This window comes from Pan troglodytes, chromosome 10 (genome assembly GCF_028858775.2).
Source record: "Pan troglodytes isolate AG18354 chromosome 10, NHGRI_mPanTro3-v2.0_pri, whole genome shotgun sequence".
NCBI classification, from domain to species: domain Eukaryota; kingdom Metazoa; phylum Chordata; class Mammalia; order Primates; family Hominidae; genus Pan; species Pan troglodytes.
Genome location: NC_072408.2, coordinates 37,461,476 through 37,485,375, shown reverse-complemented (window position 1 = coordinate 37,485,375; position 23,900 = coordinate 37,461,476). Strand labels below are relative to the sequence as shown.

Here is a 23,900-nt window from a genome sequence, read left to right as displayed (position 1 = left end):
GCCTATGAGGTTGTTTTAGGTTCAATTCTGCTGGGAATATATTCCGTGATTTGTGTGCAGAAGATTCGTTGAGTAGTGCCGAGCAGCATTTGTAAAGGAGAGAGGAAAGCATGGCTGAGCAGAGGAACAAGTTGAATTGAGGTGATGCGACTGAGGCCTCAGCATCTCCCAAGGAGAGCTGGTGGTAGGATGACCTCTCAGAGTTCTGCCATGTCAAGGCAAGGGTGCTGGCCCTTCGAAACCTCTCTTCATTAGTCTTTGGATATCAGCTGACCCTGAAGAGGGGCAGCTTAATTTGGATGAGGGCAATTCCTAAATCTGTCATCAGCGTGCATTCTCAGAAGCTAGGGGAATGAGTGCTTCAGTCTTAAAGGAAGGGGTCTAGATGGGACATCACACCATCTGCCACAGTTGTTATTTGGATCCATTGGTTTTATATACTAAGATCCCCACATCTGAGAACAACTACTTCCCCCAAATTCTGATTGTTTTTGCTTCCCTATGAAAGTTAAAGGAGGAAGGTTTGTGGGACCAACTCAGCCTCTTGCCACAGTAGCTTCCGAAACTCACTACTGATGCTCTTCTTCTTCCTCTAGTACTTACTTTAGATTCTCCTTGTCCATGGTTAATAATACTGCAATTTTACGTGGCTTACTTGGCAGGATGACCCATATCCTCATCCTTCAGGGCTCTGAGCCCTTGGTTCTCATAGCTTTCTCAGGCTATGGGTGCTATACATCTCTGTTTTCCATTGAAATTGGGTAGGTAAGTACCAAGAAATGCCCAGTGGATTATTTGGGTTCCAATCATATTATTCCTTGTCCTCATTGTATAAAAGCAGTCCTGTGCCTCCTCCTTATAATCAGGGTTAGCTACTCTTGCCCATTTAATGACCCTTTTCCTTGCCTACTGGTCTCTTGGCACTGAAGACTCAAAGAAACTGTGTGACAGCTGCAGCTTAATGTTAAATAGGGCTCTACCCAAGTCTCCTGATAGAATCATTCCCATTCTGGGAACCAGTACTTCTAGATGCACACAGCCTAAAGCTGCAGTGTTTGAAAGTACAAATTTTTCAGGCATATCACCTAGAATAATTGTATGAGGGCTCTCTACTACCTCCCGGCCATGCTTCCTGGACCTATGGGACTACAATACCATATAACGGTGATTGTTTTAAGGTAGGTACTACATCCTGGAAGATGCTCACCCTTCTCACTGAGCATCATCTCCAAGGTGGTGCCTCAGCAGTGCCTCCCCAAGGCCGCTCTGTTGCTCTATCAGGCCTGCAGCTGCTGTAAAGTGGGTCCATTGTTCCGAAGGGATGTCCCGCAGTATCCCCTGCCAGAGGAACAAATACATATAAGCCTTCAGATAGTCTGCTTGGCAAGGTCCTGTGGTTCAAAAGGGCAAATCCATACTCCAAAACAGGACACCCTATCTGGGAGCATAGAAGGGAATTTTCCCCACTCAGTGAGGGCAGTGACATTCTGATGGAAGGAAGGATAATGGGGTGGCAAGTTGAGTCCCAGAAACAGCAATAATAAGTCTTGAGAAGAAATCTAGGGTAGATGCTGTGGAAGCAGGAGCCGTCCAGGGATGGCATCATGTTAGGTCTTTAGATGGCAGACAGCAAGGCTCCTGCAGCAAGGGAAGGTTGGGGGCTCCACAGAGAATGCATGGTTGGAGTAGGGATTTGAGTTAACCTGCCTTGGAAAGAGAGAAGACCCAGCCATTCCCCTCCAGTCAGAGATGAAGCCTATTTTTGTTAGCATTGTTAGTGATATTAGTCACATCCCTTGATTGTTTGCCTCTACTTCTTCAGGGCTTCAGAATCACGAGTTACACAAGTTTTATTACTTAAGTACAGTCTTAATAGTGGTGGTGGTGGGGTCAGGGTTGAAGAAAGAGTCAGATCCTTCGTGTGGCTATGGGTCTGTGGTGAAGATTCAGAGAAACTTTGCCCATTTTACTTATACTTCAGTTTCCAGAGTTTGAAAAATCACAGGAAAATCAATCAGATGCGATTTGGTATGTTGAAAGGTCTGATTCTAACACAAATATTTTCAGAAGGAACATGGGAAATGTCAAAAATTGTCAGCTCAGTGAATATCTTTTGGTGATAATACTTTCCAGCAGTAAATTTCCACTGGTTCTCTCTTTTTTTGTCAGTTGAACAAAGCACTTGCATGCTTTGCTGGTTTCTAACTAATGAGTTAGCTTTGCTCTTTTAAAAAAGTAATATATAATAGAGAGTATCCACTGAGTCAATAAACCTTTAATCGGAAGTGTCTTAATGACAAACAGCAGAGAATCACATGAAATAAGGTTAAAGGCTCTTAAATTGAATCATAGTTCTGGTGTTGAACATTTCCACAGGGATACAAAAATAATAAAAGGGATCATGTCATATTTGTTGTGCCTAAGGAAGTACAAAGATATTTGTTCCATATGTCCTCCTCTTTAGAATTTTAAAGTCAAATGACTTAAAAATCCTCTTTTAAATAAAGGCATTTAACTATACAATTTTTTTTTTTTTTTTTTGAGACAGAGTCTTGCTCTGTCGCCCAGGCTGGAGTGCAGTAGCGCAATCTTGGCTCACTGCAAGCTCCGCCTCCAGGGTTCACGCCATTCTCCTGCCTCAGCCTCCAGAGTAGCTGGGACTACAGGCGCCCGCCACCACGCCTGGCTAATTTTTTGTATTTTTAGTACAGACAGGTTTTCACTGTGGTCTCAATCTCCTGACCTCGTGATCTGCCTGCCTCGGCCTCCCAAAGTGCTGGGATTACAGGCATGAGCCACCGCACCCAGCCTTAATTATACAATTTTTAATACTGGAAATGGTGGGGTTGAAATGCAATTTTTTTTTAAAAAAGCTCTAATTACTAAACTAATTTCTGAGTACCTATATGGTTTTTTTGATAGTTATTTTATTATTTTTGTAATAAGCACACTGGTATCTTGCCTAAGACAGAGTTTTATTTAGAAAATACATTTAAAAAATTTTTCTCAAATATTTGGTAATCTTAAAGCAAAATGTCCTGTCCTTTCCAGTCTGTCTTCATTCTGTCGGTACATATAGGCTTTAAAAAACTTGTTGGATCTGGCCGGGCGCGGTGGCTCACGCCTGTAATCCCAGCACTTTGGGAGGCCGAGGCGGGCAGATCACGAGGTCGGGACATCGAGACCAACCTGGCTAACACGGTGAAACCCCAGTCTCTACTAACAATACAAAAAATGAGCTGGGCGCCGTGGCGGGCGCCTATAGTCCCAGCTACTTGGGAGGCTGAGGCGGGAGAATGGCGTGAACCTGGGAGGCGGAGCTTGCAGTGAGCCGAGATAGCACCACTGCACCCCGGCCTGGGCAAAAGAGGGAGACTCCATCTCAAAAAAAAAAAAAACACAAAAAAACAACTTGTTGGATCTAATGGTATTCTACCATTGCAAGGCTCCTAGAGATTTTATACCTTGCATGTTAATTAGTTCAAGCATCAATATCAAAACTCTATGTTGTCATTTCTCCCCTGTTGGCACTCTGGTTAGTCTCTTTAAGACAGACATTTTTCTGATAGTCTGTACCTGTCTAAACTGCTCATTGACACATTTCCTTGAAATGTGGGAAAGTTAGCCAAGTCACAGTTGCACATTAGTTAAGACAAATATAGGTTTTATAACTGCTTCCTCCTCTCTAATACTCCCCAAGTTCAAAGACTTTCTTTTAATCTCAAAACCACCTACTGACCAGTCTCCTTGCTAATCTCTCTTATTCTTTATTCTCTGTACTCGCTAACATAAGAACTAGCTTTCCAAAGCACAAGTCGAAACCAAAATCTCTAAAGCCTCTGAGAGAAGTATTTTGATATTGCTGTATTTTCAAATGCATTTGATATTGTTTGCATGATACTTTCCTGGGAAAAGGCTAATTGGAACACCAGAAATGAGTAGAGGATGCTGCCTGAGCATTTTATAGCCCAGCATGTTCTAGTTCATTCTGTTCTCCTACTGAGGTAAAATCCCAGAAATTCAGGGGCATGTTCAATGCTTCACAAGCTTTCAAAGGAGAATTTATGCCAATTTTTCACGAGTGAGTTAGAGAAGATCTGCAATAGGAGGCCCCGTAAGAAACTGGGTCCAAGTGCTGTTCTAGATCATCTGAAGAGCCGAACCTCTTTTGAAAGATGGGACTAAGGTCAGGGAAGTTGATCTCTAGCTCCTAAACCATTTCTTCATCTCTAGTAGGGATGAAAGAGAAACCTGTAAGGTTAGTGTCAGGTAGGCTGATGGTAAACAGCCTGCCTGTCCTTGAAGATTGAATAAAAGTGCCTCAGCCAAGTGGTTAAGGGCAAGAGGACTGAGTGGGCTACTGTCATTGAAGAGCTGAAGCATAACTTCATATTGAGTCTTAGGGTAAAACCTGAGGGAGTTGAGGCAATTCCTGTCAGATACTGAGATCTCCAGAAATATGACCTTATTTGGAAATAGGGTTTTTGCAGATATAATTAATTAAGACGGGGTCATACTAGATTAGGGTGGGCCCTAAATCCAGGGACTGGTATATTTATAGAAGGCCACATGAACATACAGAGACAGAGACCCACAAGAAAGGAGACCATGTGACAACAGAGTGGGAGATTGGAGTGATGTATCTACAAGCCAAGTGACTGCCAGCACCAGAAGCTCAGAAGAGAACAGGAAGGACACTTCCCTTGAGCCTTCAGAGAGCGGATGGTCCTCATGACATTTTGATTTTGGGCTTCTGGTCTCTCAAACTGTGAAAGAATAAATTTCCGCCATTTATTTATTTATTTTTTAAGAAATCATGGTACAAAACACTGAACATTAGATTTATCTTGTTAACAAATTTTTAGGTGTATGGTTCAGTATTATTAACTATAAGCACAATGTTGTTCAGCAGACTTCTAGAATTTTTTCATCTTGTGTGATTGCATCACTATACCCATTGAACAGCAATTCAAATTTTCCCCTCTGCCTCAGTCCCCGGCAACTACCATTGCCACGTGATGGTAGAACTAACATTCTACCTACCATTTTAAAGCAGTAAAACTTCCATGAGTTTTACTACTTTAGATACCTCATATAAGTGGAATCATGCAGTATTTGTTTTTCTGTGATTGGCTTATTTCACTCAGCATACTGTCCTCCAGCTTTATTCATGTTGTAGCATGTGGCAGCATTTCCTTTTATAAGGTTGAATAATATGCTTTTGTAAGTATACCATATTTTCTTCACTCATTCATTCACTGATGGACATTTAGGTTGTTTCTCGCTATTGGCTATTGTGAATAATGCTGCAACGAACATGGGAGTGTAAATAGCTCTTCAAGATCCTGATTTCAATTCTTTTGGATAGATACCTAGAAGTGAGTTTTCTGGATAAGATAGTGATTCTGCTTTTAATTTTTTGAAGGGCCTCTATAGTGTTTTCTAAAGTGGCCATACTGTTTTACGTCTTCACAAGGATTCAAATTTTTTTCACATGCTCACCAACTCTTGTTATTTTCTGTTTTTTGATAATGACATTCTAACCGGTGTGAGGTGATACTTCATTGTGGTTTTGAGTTTCATTTTCCTGATGATTAGTGATGTTGAATGTCTTTTTATTGATTATTGAGAAATATGTATTGAAGTCCTTTGCCCATTTGTAACTGGGTTATTTATTTGTTTTTCGCTATTGGGTTGTAGGAGTTCCTTATGTATTTTAGATATTAACCCCTTATCAGATATATATGGTTTGTAAATATTTTCTCATGTTCCATGGGTTGCCAGTCTCTGTTGTTTTAAGCCCTCCAGTTTGTGGTAATTTAAAGTATAGAACATAATCCCAATTATGCTTAAGGCTGTCTCTATGTTCTATAGAAAAGATGCATGCAGAAATGGATCAAAATGTTAATAATACTTATCTCTGAGTATGGGAATAAAGGTTATTTTTGTTTTCTCCTTTATAATCTTTTATATCTTTCAAGTCATCTCAAATGAGAATTCATTGTTTTAAAACATAAATAAAATTAAAGGTAAAACTTGAGCAACAACATTAAAAGATATCCTGAAAGTCTGTAATTAAGTGAATAATTATTGAGTATCTACTATGTTCTCGGTACTGTTTTAAGCACTGGGAGTATGAAAGAGTTCTTACATTTCAGTTGTTTACTGTTATGTCTGAGAAAATAGACAATATGCAGATAAATAAATAAATAAAATAACTTCCTAGACATGTGAGAGCTAAGTAAACAGAAGATAAAATGAGACAATGTAAATAGAGAGCACCTGGGGTGGTCAAGGAAGCCCTCTGTGAGACAGTGATGATTTTATTGAGACCTCAGTGGTGAGAGGGAGGCAGCAATAAGAAGTTTTGGAGAAACTTTGAAGCTAAAGGAACAGCAAGCACAAAGGCCCTGGGGTGGGAAGGATCCTGGTATATGGCTGGAATGGAGTGATGGGCAGGGCAGATCACGTGGGGACACAAGCCACCCAGAGGTCCCTATGATTGAACCAGACCAGGACCCACAGTCCTAGAGAGGAGTGTGAGCTGTAGTGTTGTCGCCGGGGGAAGTCCATTGGAGGTTTTGAACAAGGAAGTGACGTGTATTGATATTTGCATCAGAAATCTCACTCTGGCTATTGTGTGGTGGATGCACCTTGTGTGTTTCTCTGTGTGACGATGTTCAAAGAATAAAGGTCAGTCTAGGCAGTTTAAACAGAAAAGGAATGTAGTAAGGAATCTTAGGACACTTAAAGAAATTTTGAGAGTGAAATAGGAAAACTTCCCTCATCTCCCTTGCAGGGCATGCGGCAGGCAGGGTTCGCTTCTTCAATGTCCTTCTGCTCAAACCCCTAGGGGACATGCAGATGGGCAGGTTGTGGGGAGCTTTTTGGGCTCCGACCCCACGGCAGCGTCTAGGGGTGAGTGTTTAGAGCTCCTGAAGCCCCAGTGGCCATGTTACAGTGTGCTCTTTCAGTTTTGCCATCTGCAGGTAGCTTGTGTTAATCAGTTCAGTTAGACCCTATGCCTTATCACAAGGACAGAAGGCTTTCTGTATCAGGGGTTCTTCCCTAGTGGACCGGAAAAAATGAATCCCACGTAGGCTTGGAGGATGGGTGCAAGGTTTTTTATTGACTGGTGGTAGCTATCAGTGAGGTAGATGGAGAGGTCAGAAGGGGCATAGAGGGGGAAGGTGGTCTTCCATGGAGTTGGGCGGCCCAGCGGCAGCCGGACTCTTCTCCAACCGCCCCCCTCCACCGCCGAATTCCACATCTTTCTGCTGTCAATGGCCTGCCGATGTCTGCTCCTCTTCTGCTCTCGATGTCCAGTTGCTTGTGTGTGTGCCCACTAGGGTCTCAGGTTTTTTTTTTTTTTTTCATAGGCACAGGATGGGGACACGGGGAGGGCCAGAGTGGTCTTGGAAAATGCAACATTTGGCTGGGAAAACAGGAGTGCCTGTCCTCACTTAGGTCCATGGGCACAGGCCGAAGGGTGGAACCCTCATCAGGGATCCTGCCCTTGTCTACCCAGCATTTCCCTGCCCTCCTCTCATATCAAGAGGACTAGAGAATTAGACTTGGAGATTGCACAGACAGACCACTGTCCAGTGACATTGCTGGTTACTCCAGGGGTTCCCTACTAGACCTGTGAACACGGGCCCCACAGCCTGCACCTGAATGCTGGGCCCAGAAATTAGGAAGATATATGTAACTCTGCACTTTACAATTAATACAGCATGTAGATCCTGATCTGAGTGAAAGAATTGTTATAAGATTTCTTGTGTTAGCTGAGAAACCTAGGAGTAACCTTGCTGATTTTTTTCTTATTGGTAAAAGATGGCTTCAATGAGTTCTTTCCAGTTTCCTTCTATTATTTTCCCAAATCATTGTAGATTTTTGTATTTATAATCAACATTAATTTTTAAATATTTGTCATTTTTTAGACTGCCTGCCTTCTGTCTGAATGACATTTAAGTAAACAAGGTGTATATTTTTTCTTTAAATTTTTTCTTCTTAGCAGAAATTGTTAGACAAAACTTAACTTTGATTTTAAGAAGCTTCTACAAATAATCTGATTTAGCTATTAATAACCAGGTTAATAAGTCTGTCATTCCAGAGTGGGGCAAGTGCTACATTTTCCAAAATACATAGCTAAGATATCAACTAATACAACTGTATATCCAGAGTAGGAAGGCAGAGGTTTTGTTTATCCTATGCAGAAATGTTCTGACCTGTTTTTTTTTCTCTCTCTCTCTTTCTCTGACTCTCTCTCTCTCTTTCTCTCTCTCTCTCACACACACACATCACTCAGAATTCCATGCTTAGTGAAGTAGAAAAGACTGTAGGGTTTAGAAGCTGGTTCCAGTGCTCACTCTATCACCCACACCTCTAGACTGGTTTTGAGTAGATGACTGCACCTTTCTAAACTTGTGCTCTGTTACCTATTGCTCTCAACTTCAACTGATGAGTAAAAGGTGAGATATATCATGAATTTAGAGGTGCTTTTAAGCTGTCGTGTCTCTCCCTGTTAAACTTTGAGTTCTTGGTACTCTTATTTTCCTCAACATCTCCAGTGTCTACCCACAAGCGTAGGAGTCATGCCAGGTACCTATAGTGCTATTGCTCTTCTGCACATAATCACCATTCCTGTGAGTCCTGAAACTGCTGGAGACATCTTAATGTGCCCTGAATTCTCTCATCATTTTAAGGTGTCCATGTTCCATTCGTTGAGTGGGCTGTGCTGATCATGAACCTTTTTTCATGTTTGAGATGATAACAGGTAACTTATTGTCCACTCTGCCATTCCTATCATTCCACACTGATGGGCTGGTGAGGGATCATTTATTTGCAGGGCTCAATTAGAAGCAGTCTAGCAGGCCAGGAAAAAGCATTTACTCTTGAGAGAGATTCTCAGGGACAACTGGTGGGAGAGTGAAAAGAACAAAGTTGGAAGCAGTAGTTAGTTTTTACTATTCCCTCTGAAGTTGCCCAAATTAGCTGGGTGGGTGAATATTTAATGTCACCACATCACATATGTAATTTGTACTGTCTGCTTTTAATCTTCACACCAGTTTTATAATTTTAATAAAGTTTTAATTAAAAATAAATGAACAGAACACTTCAACAGAACATTTTAAATGCAGACTATCAGGCTGGAAGCCCATGCTCAGCTGGAGATACAAACAAAACTAAGATATTCTAAAAATACATAGCTGAGATATTTCTCCCTTTCTGCTCAGAAAGCATGGTTTTTCAGAGACCAAGATATCCTAAAAATACTACAAGCAGGTCCCAACTCCCAAGCAGACAATCCAGACCCCCCTTTGTGATTCGGTGCCTTGAGCGTACAGACTAGGATACTCCCATCTCTCTTGGGTCATTACTCTCCCAGTGTTTACCTCCTTACAGTAATTTCTTTCTGTCCTAGCAGCCCTCTGAGGGAGCTGACTCAGACTTGTACTTTTCCTGGATATCTACTAAATGCCCAAATTATATGCCCCTATTTGGCCAAACTCATAATAATATATAAATAAGTAATGCTGCATTTACATTTTACAATGCTGGGTTTTTAAAAATGTGTAATGGAATTTCAAACCGTATTATAAAGTACATAATTTAAATAGTGTGGGCAGAAATATTTCTGGACTCATGGCCAAATTTTTTAGATTTTCTAGGGGGCAGTTTTGATTTTGAAAAGGTCATGACATTGTCCATAGAATATTTTAGTATTTGTTTGAAATACAAAACCATTCAGCCACAATATATGCCATAGTCTTTAACAATTGCATTTTAAAATCACACTATTATAAGTTATAATTTTTATAGTTTTGGTCTATAGTTTTAGAGAAAGCAACATTTATAACTTCAGAATCTCATTGACTGTGGGGTTGGGATTTATGTATGTATGTATGTATGTATGTATTTCTTATTTATTATACTTTAAGTTCTGGGATACATGTGCAGAACGTGCAGGTTTGTTACATAGGTATAGACGTGTCACGGTGGTTTGCTGCACCCATCAACCCGTCATCTACACTAGGTATTTCTCCTAATGCTATCCCTTCCCTAGCCCCCACTACTCAACAGGCCCTGGTGTGTGATGTACCCCTCCCTGTGTCCATGTATTCTCATTGTTCCCCCCCCACTTTTGAGTGAGAACATGTGGTGTTTGGTTTTCTGTTCCTGTGTTAGTTTGCTGAGGATGATGGTTTCCAGCTTCATCCATGTCCCTGCAAAAAACATGAACTCATCCTTTTTATGGCTGTATAGTATTCCATGGTGTATATGTGCCACATTTTCTTTATCCAGTCTATCATTGTTGGGCATTTGGGTTGGTTTCAAGTCTTTGCAATTATGAATAGTGCTTTATTAATAGTCTGCTTATCCATTATATCTCTGGATTCTGACTCTATTAAAATTGTTGAGCACTAAGAAACAAAGACCACCAAATCAATGTCCAAAACAATGCCAAATTTATTGCTGGCCTGGCAAGGAAAAGTTCTGACAGTCAGCTACAAGGTCAGTGGGTCTCTCCAGGCAGAAGTTAAAAGGGTATAAAAGGAGTGATCACATCAAATATATCAGACAGAAATTTGAGTTCAGGGCTATGATTGCACCACATGGTAGAGATGCCACTTCTTGATGACTGGTGACTTTCAGATTACCAGGGCTAATCCTGAGAGACTTGATTCCCAACATGTTCAGGATGAGTTATGCGAGATTCCAGTGGGTCTAGTGTCATCAGGTGTGCTCACATGCTTTTATTTGAAGCTTAGCATGGTTGCTTTCTCCTTTTTCTTAATGAAATAGATAATGCATTTTGGGAAGAGATAATGCATTTTGGGAGGATGAGGCGGTGGATTACCTGAGGTCAGGAGTTCGAGACCAGCCTGGCCAACATGGAGAAACCCTGTCTCTGCTAAAAATACAAAAAATTAGCCGGGTACAGTGCACGTGCTTGTAGTTCTAGCTACTCGGGAGGCTGAGGCAGGAGAATGGTTTGAACCTGGGAGGGGGAGGTTGCAGTGAGCCAAGATTGCACTATTGTACTCTAGCCTGGGCAATAGAGCGAGACACCATCTAAAAAGAAAAAAAGAAAAGAAAAGAAGAAGAAGTCATTATGATAGTGGACACTAAAAACTGGAGTTTTTAGGCATTGGGTTAGACAGTATTAGAGTGGTATTCTCTTTCACTTACTCATTTATTTACTCATTCATTCCTTTTTTGCAAGTATTTTTGGAGTCCCTGCTATGTGAATAACACTGCTGTATGCTAGGGATAACAAATATAACCCAGATGTCACATAAGGTCAGATTTCCTATCGCGCAACCTCTGAAAAACTAATGTCTTCTCTGGGGTTTACAGCTGCTGACTCAGAACTGAAACCTGTACCTTAACTGTCTTTAATTGCATGGATTTACTGTTATACTCAAAACTCTGCATTAACCTGACTTCATTTTTCAAGGGAATTCTTTCTCAGGAGGATGTTTGTCTCATGAACTTTCTGAAGTCTATTTATTCCAACCGTAGACTAGCCAAGTAGCCTACATCAAGGCACATATCTTCCTTCTCAGAACAATAAATTATTCAACTGGGTTTCTCAAGGGACTGTTTTTCAAGGCTTCCTTCAAATCCCCCCCCCTTTTTTTTTCACTGTGTTTGCTAATTCTAAACTCTTATGTAACAAACTCTGCCCAATTCTAATCAGGCCCCTACATTGAAAGACCCACCTTAAACCATACTCTTATAAGTATTTTTCTTTTGTACTCTATCATTCAAGTTGCTACTATAGTTCTGTCAAGTTAGTTATCTCCCTTATTACAAAGGTAATACACTTGATTTGCTTAATCTGTGTCTTTTGGTGGAATTTTTGGGGAGTCAGCAATCTACAGAGATTACATTCTCAAAGTCGCTCTGGCTTCAGTCCCTTGATCTTACTGAGTTTTTGTGTATTGTCATCTACTCCCTTCTCTTGTCTCTGTTCTATGTTGACCAAGACATAAAACTAACTCCCTTTCTTGTTTTTTAAACTCCCTAATCCCCAGCAACAACCACAACAAAGTCCAGTCTCACAAAGCATTTGCATGTCAAACAAACTTTAAAAATTTAGTAACATAAGGGTTCATATAGATTAGCAGTAACAACTTACATTTGAATATTAGATATCCTTGTTCTTGCGAGTCCTTCAACCTCCCCACTCTCTAGACTGGTATTACTCAGAGTGTGGCATTATCAGTACATCACAAAGTTAGTACAGAAATTGAGAATAAGCATTTACAAGCATTTGATTAGTGATGATTGGAAATTAAACAACAACTTCCCCCCAAACAAACAACAAAAACCTGGTTCTTCACCACAGATAATTTGAGAGCCATTCACCAAACTCTCAGGTTTTCAATTTGGTGCGAACCCCATCCTTTAGCACCCCAAGGAAACGCAATTTTCTTCACTGTACTATGCAAAGCAACTAAGATTTTCTACTCCTCTTCTCTGAGTACACCTCTCAATATGTGGAAATACACACTTAAGGCATTCTGCTAAACAATGGCATGTGGGAACTCTAGTTCCCACCATGTTGCAGAACAAAAGAATTGGAAGAGGTCTTGCAATTTCAGTCTTTTTTTTATCTCTCCCTTATTAAAGTCTCTGGGAGGGTAAAAGAGCACATCAAATGTCATATTTGCCTAATAGAATAATGGCATTTTTCCTAATGGGTAAGAAGATGGTACAATCAGCTTTGTCCTTAAATAATATTTTTTGTCCTATTACTTCATAATGAGTTAGATACTGTCCCTGACCTGAAAGAACTCCTTATCATTTGAGAAGAAGTCACCATGTAAATATGTCATGGCAACACTGCAGGGTAAGTGCAGAGAGGGAGAGAGTTCCCCATAGTCAGAGGAACCCTGAAGGTAGAGGGCAAAGTGTGCCCAGGGATTCAGGGGATCTGTTGCTTTCTACCACTGAATCAATTTTGAATGAATGAAATATAGTGGATAAAATTTAGAACGTAGATAAGTCATGGCATTTACAGTAGGAATCGTGCTATTTCCCCTCTAGATAGTTGTAATTTACCCTTCAGTGGTGTCAACACACAGTAGAGTTAATACTGAGAATGAAGTGGTAGCAGGAGGTTTGTGGTTACATAAACTAAACAGCATTTAATTGAATTTCTAACAGATGGAGAACAATTAAATCATTTATAATCTTTTCACGGTGAGTTAACTCAGAGGTAAACCTGAAATGATCAAATAGTTTTATCCAGTCTTCTGCTGCAGATTTAATATTTTCATCTGCATCAACTCTGTTATTTCCCGGCTCAATTTAATGACTAACATGGCATAAAAGTAACAATTTCTTGATTATTAAAATTCTATTTGTGGCAGATTACAAATAAAATCTATTTTAAAGTCATTACTAAATAAATATCCTGTAATAATAAACTAACATTGAACAACCATCTTATAAAATCTTGATGATAAGCGTATTAGAGAATTTTAATTCAAAGCATTATCACAAAAATAAACAGACACAGCTACCAATTTTTTCTCATTAGAACAACTTTTCAATGTTAAATAATACATCAAATAACTCACTTTTTCTATGACAGTGTGTGGCATTTCCTCCTAAATCCCACAAGCAAAGTGGGCACCTGTGAAAAGAGCAACAAAGAGACCTAACCATGGTTGTCCTGAAATGGTTTAGCCAGGGTGTCAGTTAAAATCATCAACATCTTCCCAATGTCCAATGGCAGGGAAGACCCTTACCTCCATTTCTGAACAGTAGCACTCATTTCTGAGGGTAAATGTGAAACATTTAACCATGAGTCGGTATCTTCAAACTATTTCCAGAAAACTGGCCCTTAGAAGCAACATATAGGGAGTGATATTCCAATGACACCAGTATTCACAATTACACATTTAAATATTTATTTGTAAAATTATTGATTTTATTGTAGAAAGAGCAAGAACCCAGAGAAGCAAAAACAAAACAAAACAAAAACAAAAACAAAAACACTCTAAATCAATTATGTCACCATTCAGAGATGGCCACAGTCAATATTTTGGTATGCAGCCTTTCTAACCTATTTATAATCTCTGTGTTTATAACATACTATATATGTAAATAACAAGAAAAGAATGTGGATATTTAGACATACTGTCCTGTAATGTGTCTTTTTTCCAGGTGGCAAAATATTATTAACTTATTTTGAGGGGACTGAAAATGCTGTATTATTTATTACTGGTGGAGTTGGATTGAAAAACATACCTTGATCCTATAGTCAAAAAGTCTTCCTGCTGATTTTTTTTTCCCAGAAGTAAATGGTCCCAAGGGTTTAGACCACATCTCACATAAAGAAGAAAAAAAGCTTATCATGAGCTTGTTATTTAATCAACATGTCTCAGCATCACGATTTTACATGCTTATAATGATATCATCTTAGGATTATTTTAGTGAAAACCTTTTGATATCAAGAAACAGACTTGGCCAGGCACCTGTAATCCCAGCACTTTGGGATGCCAAGGCAGGTGGATCACGTGAGGTCAGGAGTTCGAGACCAGCCTGGCTAACATGGTGAAACCCCCATCTCTACTAAAAATTCAAAAATTAGCTGGGCATGGTGGCAGGCACCTGTAATCCCGGCTACTCAGGAGGCTGAGGCAGAAGAATTGTTTGAACCCAGAAGGCAGAGGTTGCAGTGAGCTAAGATCATGCTGTTGCACTCCAGCCTGGGCTATAAGAGTGAGACTCTGTCTCAAAAAAATGAAAAGAAAAGAAAAAAAAAAAAAGAGAAGAAACAGACACATTTGAGGTTTCTCAGTGAAAAGGTGTTGTGTTGTAATAATATATGGGGCTGGAACTGGAACTAGAAAGCCACTGGAGTCTGAGGCAGCCCTAGGTGAGGAGAGCTGCTTCTCTTTGCACATCTATCTCATTCCCTTGTTTCTACTAAGAGTCTTCCTCTTGTTCTTCATAATTCCTGATTCTCGCATATGGTATGTGATGGCTTTCCCTGTCTCTATTAATACATTATGGTAATCCTTAATATATCCTTTTGCCTCCTGTCTCTGTAACCAACAGCTCTCATCTCTTGGTTTCTCAATCCCTCATTCCCAATAAAGCAATCCTGTTGTTCCTGCTCATTATTCTACATCTGACCAGTCAGCCCTCTGTCTAGACTCTATGGATTACTCACTTTTAGGGTAGCTCAATTCTTGGTTCATTCAATTCTGACAGGATGAGGTCAGGGTTATCTGGTAGAAAAGTTGGCCTTGCTTTCAGGAAGGATTATAGGTAGACAGAAGGGAGCATGGTCAAGGCATGCAATAATCAACACTTGTACAAATATCTTTGAAGTTGTCTGATAAATTCCCAGAAATAAAATTTCTGATTCAAAAAGTATACACATTTGAAAAGTTTTGATGTATATTGCAAAGTTCATCTCTAGCAATGTGGTATTACTTTACATCCTTACCAGCAGAATCAGCGTCACCTTTCCCTGCTCCTGCATCAACACTGCATATTTTACTGTCACCATTTCTATCCCACAATTGTTCTTTTTGATCAATCAAGAGATAAATTTATAGGTAGATAGTTACAAGGCACAGACTTAATTTTATTTTACTAGTGTCAGACACTCCCTTTAAAATGGAAAAGAGGCTGGGAGCAGTGGCTCACGCCTGTAATCCCAGCACTTTGGGAGGCCGAGGCCGGCAGATCAGGAGGTCAGGAGTTCAAGACCAGCCTGGCCAATATGGTGAAACCCCGTCTCTACTAAAAATACAAAAAAAAAAAAAATAGCTGGGCGGGATGGTACTCACCTGTAGTTCCAGCTATTTGGGAGGCTGAGGCAGAAGGCAGAAGAATCATTTGAACTGGGGAGGCAGAGTTTGCAGTGAGCCGAGATCATGCCACCGCACTCCAGCCTGGGTAATAGAGTGAGACTCTGACTCAAAAAAAAAAAAAAAAAAAAAAAAAAAAAAGAAAAGAAAAGAAAAGAAAGGAAAATAAACTTTTTTGGGTTCACTAAGGAATGCATTTCCCTCTCTACTAGTGAAACAGAGACTCATTTATATGTTGATGGACCATTTTATTTTTTTTTCTTCTGTGATATATTTGTTCATATCTTTTTCCTAATGACTTGTTATAATGGTATTTTTCCAATTGATTCATAATTCTGCCTGGTTTGTGTTTTGGAAAGCAGATTGATAACTGCTTTAAAAGTTAGGTTGAAAATGCACATACCTTCAAGAGCAATTCTACTCTGAGGTGTATACCTCAGAGTGTATAACTGGAGGTATGCATATTAATGTTCAAAAGCAGCATTTTTTTAAACAGCAACAAAATAGGAATGATCCAAATGTCTATCAGGAAAAGAATGGACTTTAAAAGAGAATGACATTATTCAATGGAGTACTAGACAGCAGTGAAAATAAATGAATTGCAACTATGTCTTAGCTATGTAGTTGTGCAACAAACTACACCAAAACTTAGTGACTTAAAGCAACCCGTTATTTTTCTAGTATTCTTTGGGTGGGCTGGGCTGTTCATCTGCTATTATGTCTGGGCTCACTCATGAGGCTACATGTGGCTGTCAGGTCAGTGGGGACTGAATTCAGCTGCCATAGCTGGTATGGCTGGACCTCTCTTCCCACATGCTTAAGTTTCTTCACAGCATAGTGGCCTTAGGGTGATGTTAAGAGGATGAAAGCATAAAATACAAGCCCTGAAAGTTGTACCATGTCACTTCTGCTGCATTCTATTAGCCAAACAAGTCATGAGACCACCCCAGCTTCAGGGGATGGGGAAAGGGGCTTCATCTTTGGATGGGAGGCAATAACAACCTGACATAGCAAATGGGAATGGCCCAAAGGAGCCATGATTCATTGGGGGCCATCATTTTAACAATGCATTATAATAATCTGAGTACTCTATAATCATACTGATCTTACTCTCATCTCTGTTCATATTTTTGTTAATCACCAGATATAGCTGTCCCAAAATTTGAGGGATTTTTAATATGAAATCTCTATCTGAGTTTTAGGAGGGTGCTTTCCAATAACTTCCTAGATCCTGATGCTCTGAGAAAATTAGTATAATCTGTACTTTGTATCTGCCTGACTTGTTTTCTAAGATCTCAATATTCTCTGTGGTGGTTAATTTTATGTGTCAGTTTGACTTGGCTATGGTACTCAGATATTTGGTCAAACACTTCTGAATGTTGCTGTGGAGATACAAAATGAGATTAACATTTATATTAGTAGACTTTGCGTAAAGCAGATTACTTTCTATAATGTGGGTAAGCCTCATTCAATCAGTTAAGGCCTTAAGAAAAAAAAAAAACAAAAAACCTCACCTCACCAAAAGACATAATTCTTTCAGAAAACTATCTTTCAACTCAAACCACAGCTTAATGCTTCCCTGGGTCTTCAGATTACGGGTGTACCCTGCAGATTTTAGACTTGGTAGCTTCCATAATCAATTGTGCCAATTTCTTCTCTCTCTCTCTCTCTCTGTGCATACACACACACACACACACACACACACAGACATACACCCTATTCCTATTGGTTCTGTTTCTCTGAAGAACCCTGGCTAATACGTTCCCCTTAGAGAAACTGCTTTCTTCCTCTAGTTTAATCTACTTGTTTTCTTTATTCTGTTTTCATTCCTTCCTTGTTCCTGTTCTGATAGTATGAGTAATGCACGTTTTCCAACACTTCCAATTCCCTCTTGTGTCTCTGAGCAAATTTGATTTTTACAGTTTCTAGGCACATGCCCATTTAATTTCCTTTTTAGCCTTTGGGCCTATAATAATTATATGAGGTTTTTTCTTTCTTTATAGCAACCACAAAAGACAGCCTATTCTTTTTATAATAAGAGATCTCATTCTTTTTATTTGTTTATTAATAAATTGACCATTTTATGTGGGGGAAGCCACAGTTTGAATCTTGAATTAGAAATATATCATCAGAGATTGTGTAATTATCAAATCCAGAACCACTCTGAGACCGGGCAGGGGTAATGTGAACAACGAATCAATTTTAATCCACCTATCCAGATGTGGCACCAGCAATTTTAGGGTAGAAATTCACTAAAGCTTTTTGGCATATGTGACTCTTGAGTGTCTTTGCAGTTTGAAGTCACAGCTGAGAAATATAGTAAACCAACAAAAAATGTCACTGAACCTTAATCTATATCATGAAGAGCCTTCACTGCATCATTTACAACCCTGTTCCCGCTTTCTCTTGTTTTGTTCTCCTAAAGGTTAAAAATCTAAAACTCACTTTTAAAAATTCCCTTTTGTCTGAGGACAGCAATGGGACTAAATTCTAGCAAATAAAATGAATGCAAAAATTAGCTAAAAAATGCTTATTTTCCTGAATTATCTGATAAGATCTCATGAGGAGGTCTGCCTGGAAAGTGGATGCAATCCTAGAGATGAAGCAACTAATAGTATGATCATGAGGGAAAAGAGCAAATTCTGAGGTTGCTGTGGCAGAAGATTGAATGAACTTGAATCTTTAATTATACTGTTGAGCCTAGGACTTCCTACCATCATATTTTTTTGTTATTTTGCAAAAACAAGAGTTTCCCAGTTAAGACACTTTGGTTTGGGTTTTCTGTGGCATACAGTCTAATAAAATTTTAGCTGATATAAAAGGTGCTTCAGAATCTAGTAAAACAGACAAAGGAACAAAACAACAATCTAAACCAAACCTTTCAGTGGTATTCTTAACATTTAAATTTTTGAATCCCTTTTGATTATTCATTCACAAGGTTTCATGTCTATTATCTCTTTTGATTTTTGTAATAGTCCTGGGAAGAAAAATAGATTTTATTATCTTTAGTATACAGATGAGGAATATGAGGTCAGGAAAATAATGTTTTATAATTTTTTTTTATCCTGGAGGAGACAAGAACCCTGTCCTCTCCACGATGTGTTTCACTACTGCCCCTAGCACATGGTAGATGTTCAATAAATAAATGAGTAAATGGTGCATATAAAACATTTGTTCAGAACTTTGCATACATTTTGTTAAATAAATGGAAGCTAATAACAATAATAACAACATGTTAGCTTCTTGCCTTAGCACCTATAGAATCCTGTGAATTCAGATTTTCTTTGGTATAGACCTAAAGTTAGCCTCTGATACAGAAATGGTAATACAAAGACATCCTGGCCTGGGCCAATGGCTCATGTCTGTAATCCCAGTGCTTTTGGAGGCCGAGAAGGGAGAATCACTTGAGGCCAGGAGTTTGAGATCAGCCTGGGCAACATAGCAAGACCCCATCTTTATTAAAAATAATAGCCTTAGCTACTCTGGAGACTGAGGCAGGAGGATCCCTTGAGCCCCAGGAGTTGTAGGTTGCAGTGAGCCATGATCACACCGCTGCACTCCAGTAGCCTGGGTGACAGAGCAAGACCCTGTTTCTTACAAAAAATAATTAAATAAATAAAAGACATCCTTTGCTGAGTAGTAAGAGACATGAATTTATTCATTATTCTAAAAGAGAGTAGCAAACAAATGCACAAAACTGGGATAAAAAATATTAAAGGTAGTTTTCTTTAAGATCATTAATGAAAAGTGTTTATTTCATTAATTTAATAACCCTCTTATGTGTTTCAGAAATGATTGTTAGAATGTAGAATGGAACTGACTATAGCTGACTTGGCTCAGCTGATGGGAGTTCTGTGTTAAATGACAAAGATTCTGGATGTGATTTTTTTCTGTAGTAATGCCTCTATAAGCAACTGTCATTTATTGTGTAAACCACTCTGCATATGCTATTTTATAAACAGTTATACTAATTCCATAAGGCAGCTGTTGATATACTCTTTTGATAGATAAGGAAACTTAGAGAGCATGATGACAGGAACAACTTCTGCTCTGACCAAGTGATCACCAGGGTAACAGAAAGAGGAAATTGGCTCGGTGAGAATTCACCCCTGATCCTGTAGAAGTAGTTCATGTGTCATGCTCTGTTCTGCTGATGACTCTGCAGCTGTGGTGTCTCAGCACAGAAAACATGAGGCTATTGTAGCATCTGCCCGAAAAAGTACGGATCGCAGAACAGATCATGTGCAAACTCAGTTCATACACTGAAAGCATTAAGAAGACGTTGTAACAATTTTAAGCACAGAACATGTGTGCAGGTATTTCAGTCAAATTCCTCTACTAGTTGGCATTCAAAACTGTGACTTTTCTCTAACTTTGCCATTAACTTCAGCTATACCTTAAATGGTAAAGAAGCAGGAAATAATGCAATTACTTAGGAAAATCTAACTAATAAATTACATAGGAAATTATAACTCTATAGCCTTCCCTCCAGAGTTTTCCATAATATCACCACCACCACCTTACATTTATATAATGTTTTACAATAGACCTTGTAACTTTTTCATGAGAAGGTGGATATATAATGAGAAAAAACATAAATAAAGTATTGGGACTGACACAGATCTAGGTTCCAAATATAGCTCTTCCTTGATTTGCTGAGTTATTTCAGGTTAATCAGTTAAGTTATAGATTTCCTTATCTATAAAATAATACTCATACAATATTAATGCAATATTTCATTCAGCTGTTAGGATGCCAAAAACAGACGTCATGTGGGCAAACCTTTCCTAAGTTATAAAATGTGCCAAATTGTTCATGATTATCATTTTGTTTTATCCTCACGGCAACTCTGTAAGTCAGTTAGGATTTCCAGCCTAGCAGTACTCAGCCACACAGCTGTAACAAATCCATTCACATACTCAGGGAAATAAGGATATAAAGAGTGCCAGAGGCACTCACATGATACAGAAACTCTCAGTCGTGGTAGCACAGACTCATATGATTATAGTACCATGACATGGCCGGTAACAGTGACATGGGCAACCGTTTCTCGAAATTGACACAGCACTCCATTCACAGTGTCACAGATAAGATGCACATCTGCACACATGTACTTGTTTTACAAGTGAGGGAATTAAGAGTTAGATAATTCAAATGGTTCACCTAAGGCCATCATAAGTGTAAGATCCAGGATACGAGATAAGGGCTTCTACTCCAAAGAACTGAGCATTTATCGCATCACCAGCCCGGTTTCAGAAAAGGGACACATCACAAATCCCAATACCCACCACTGTTCTCTTGCATTACGTACCCATGCTTTTTGTTGACCAGCAGTTTCAATGTAAGCTTTTGCCATAGGTACTCTACTCTCTGAAATACTTTGGACAGTACAGTCTGATAATTACAAAACATCAAAGCTTACAGGCGATCTTTATAACTCCCTTATATTAGAGAAAAATTCAGAGGGGTTAAGTAACTTTCCCCAGGCTGCACAGCTGGTCTGTGTCAGAGAGAGGCCAGATCTAAGTTTTGGACACATCATCTGAACTCCTTTTACTCCCTCTTCGCAGCTGTGAACCATCCTTAGAATGTCAACCGAGGTGCACAATGTGGCGGCCATGTCCTTGATGGCATGACAGGGGAGGGGTGAGTTGATACCTCTGCAGCATGCTTCACACACTGAATGACAGGTAGAAAAAAAGGACCATTATTTAGACCCCAGAGGCATGACATAAGTGTCCACCATGAAGTATTGGTTTGGCTTTCCTGTAATAATGAGAGAAGAAATAAAAAGAGCCAAGAGGAAAACCCATTTTGTTGCCAAGCTAATAACTCACATCATCCAACATATAAACGATTAATGCGATATTTAAAAGAGAAGTTGTAGCCTTGCATGAGGTGATCTATTGGCTAAATAGTTTCTGTGACATTTTGAAAAAGCAAAAAATAGTAATTGTCATACAAGACGTTTTTAATGGGAGCCCAGAAGGCAGCAGGCAAACCCAGAGAGAAAAGCAACATTAGTAAGCTCAACACTTGTTGCTAAGCAAGATAGACCAGGACATTTTATTTCCTTCTGCTGTGTCCTCAGATCCAAGCTCACTTCCTTAGACTCACTTCAGATTTTAGGTGTGGCCCACGTAAGAGGTTACTGTGTGTCCAACATAGCTGAGCCGCTTCAGAAAACTCACCCTTCTGAGAAGATCCTGACTTTCCAGTTGGTCTTTTTAACTTAGAGTTACACTCATGGTTCTATTTATCTGGGCAAAATTCAAGAGGCCACTTTCCCTTCCCTTCAAGAGGAAAGAGAAAGGCTAGGACATGGCCAAAAGGAGAGGGCAATATTTATCATTAGGACACAGGATGAGGGCAACAAGGAGAAGAAGCTTACTCTTGGGTAGGACGTTTTTTAGGGAAGGGCATGTGTGGAGGAGAAGGTGAGCTGAGCTCCTGACACAAGGATGACTATGTGTGTGCAAAAGGCAGCTAGGGAAAATAAATGACTGCTTTCATTGGGAAAGTGTTATTTATAACATCCTAGAACGTTAGACTGAAATGGAACACAAATCCTGTATTTCACGGGGGAGGAAATCAAGGTTCGGGGAAGAGAACTTATCCAGATTCTGGGTGGTTAGGGGCAGACCATGGGAGCCCAGATGTCTTGCCTCCCCGCCCAGGGCTTTTATACAACTCCATACGAAGAAATGTGAGTTATTAAGGGAAGAAATTTTTATCTCCATTTAATCTCTTCTGCCTCCCTTCCCTCTTTTCTCCTTCTTATTTATTTATATATATTTTTAAGTTCTGGGATACATGGGCAGGATATATGGGTTTGCTACATAGGTAGACATGTGCCATGGTGATTTGCTGCACCCATCAATCCATTACTGAGTTATTAAGCCCAGTATGCATTAGCTGTTTATCCTGATGCTCTCCCTACCCTCACCCCCCAACAGGCCCCAGTGTGTGTTGTTCTCCTCCCTGTGTCTATGTGTTCACATTGTTCAGCTCCCTCTTATAAGTGATAACATGCAGTGTTTGGTTTTCTGTTCCTGCATTAGTTTGCTGAGAATAATGGCTTCCAGCTCCATCTATGCACCTGCAAAGGACATGATCTCATTCTTTTTAAAGGCTGTATAGTATTCCATACATATATGTTATATATGTACCATATTTTCTTTATCCAGTCTATACTTGGTGGGCATTTGGGTTGATTCCATGTCTTTGCTATTGTGAATAGTGCTCAGAACATAGGTGTGCATGTATCTTTATAATAGAATGATTTATATTCCTTTGGGTATATACCCAGTAGTGGGCTTGCTGGGTCAAATGGTGTTTCTAGTTTTAGGTCTTTGAGGAATCACCACACTCTCTTCCACAATGGTTGAACTAATTTACATTCCCACCAACAGTGTAAAACCATTCCTATTCCTCTACAGCCTTACCAGCATCTGTTGTTTCTTGAGTTTTAAATAATTGCCCTTCTGACTAATATGAGATGGTATCTCATTGTGATTTTGATTTGCATTTCTCTAATTATTAGTGATGTTGAGCTTTTTTTTCATATGTTTGTTGGCTGTGTAAATGTCTTCTTCTTCTTCTTTTTTTTTTTTTTTTTTTTGAGATAGAGTCTCGCTCTGTCACCTGGGCTGGAGTGCAGTGGTGCAATCTCGGCTCACTGCAACCTCCACCTCCCAGGTTCAAGCAATTCTCCTGCCTCAGCCTCCCAAGTAGCTGGGACTACAGATGTGTTCCACCATGCCCAGCTAATTTTTGTACTTTTAGTAGAGACAGGGTTTCACCATGTTGGCTAGGATGATCTCGATCTCTTGACCTTGTGATCAACCTGCCTCGGCCTCCCAAAGTGCTGGGATTACAGGCAGTAAATGTCTTCTTTTGAGAAGTGTGTGTTTGTGTCCTTTGCCCAATTTTTTATAGGGGTTTTTTTTTCTTCTGAATATGTTTAAGTTTCTTGTAGATTCTGGATATTAGACCTTCTGTCAGATGGATAGATCACAAAAATTTTCTCCCATTGTGGAGATGGTTCATTCTCTCTGATAA

General features: G+C 39.5%; 2 long non-coding RNA genes across 2 annotated transcripts in view; one reads left to right on the top strand and one right to left on the bottom strand.

Annotated features, from left to right (window-relative positions):
- The window catches only part of LOC134807559 (uncharacterized), a 288,942-nt gene that overhangs the window by 29,588 nt on the left and 235,454 nt on the right, over positions 1 to 23,900 (top strand). The gene's annotated exons all lie outside the window — the stretch shown is intronic.
- Positions 10,447 to 23,900, bottom strand: part of LOC134807560 (uncharacterized) — a 217,966-nt gene continuing 204,512 nt past the window's right edge. The window contains exons 4-8 of the long non-coding RNA XR_010148282.1: positions 15,819 to 15,923; positions 15,194 to 15,272; positions 13,764 to 13,857; positions 13,593 to 13,648; positions 10,447 to 11,076 (exon numbers count right to left, since the gene is read on the bottom strand). This is a non-coding gene — a long non-coding RNA (uncharacterized LOC134807560). The remainder of the gene's footprint in view (positions 11,077 to 13,592; positions 13,649 to 13,763; positions 13,858 to 15,193; positions 15,273 to 15,818; positions 15,924 to 23,900) is intronic.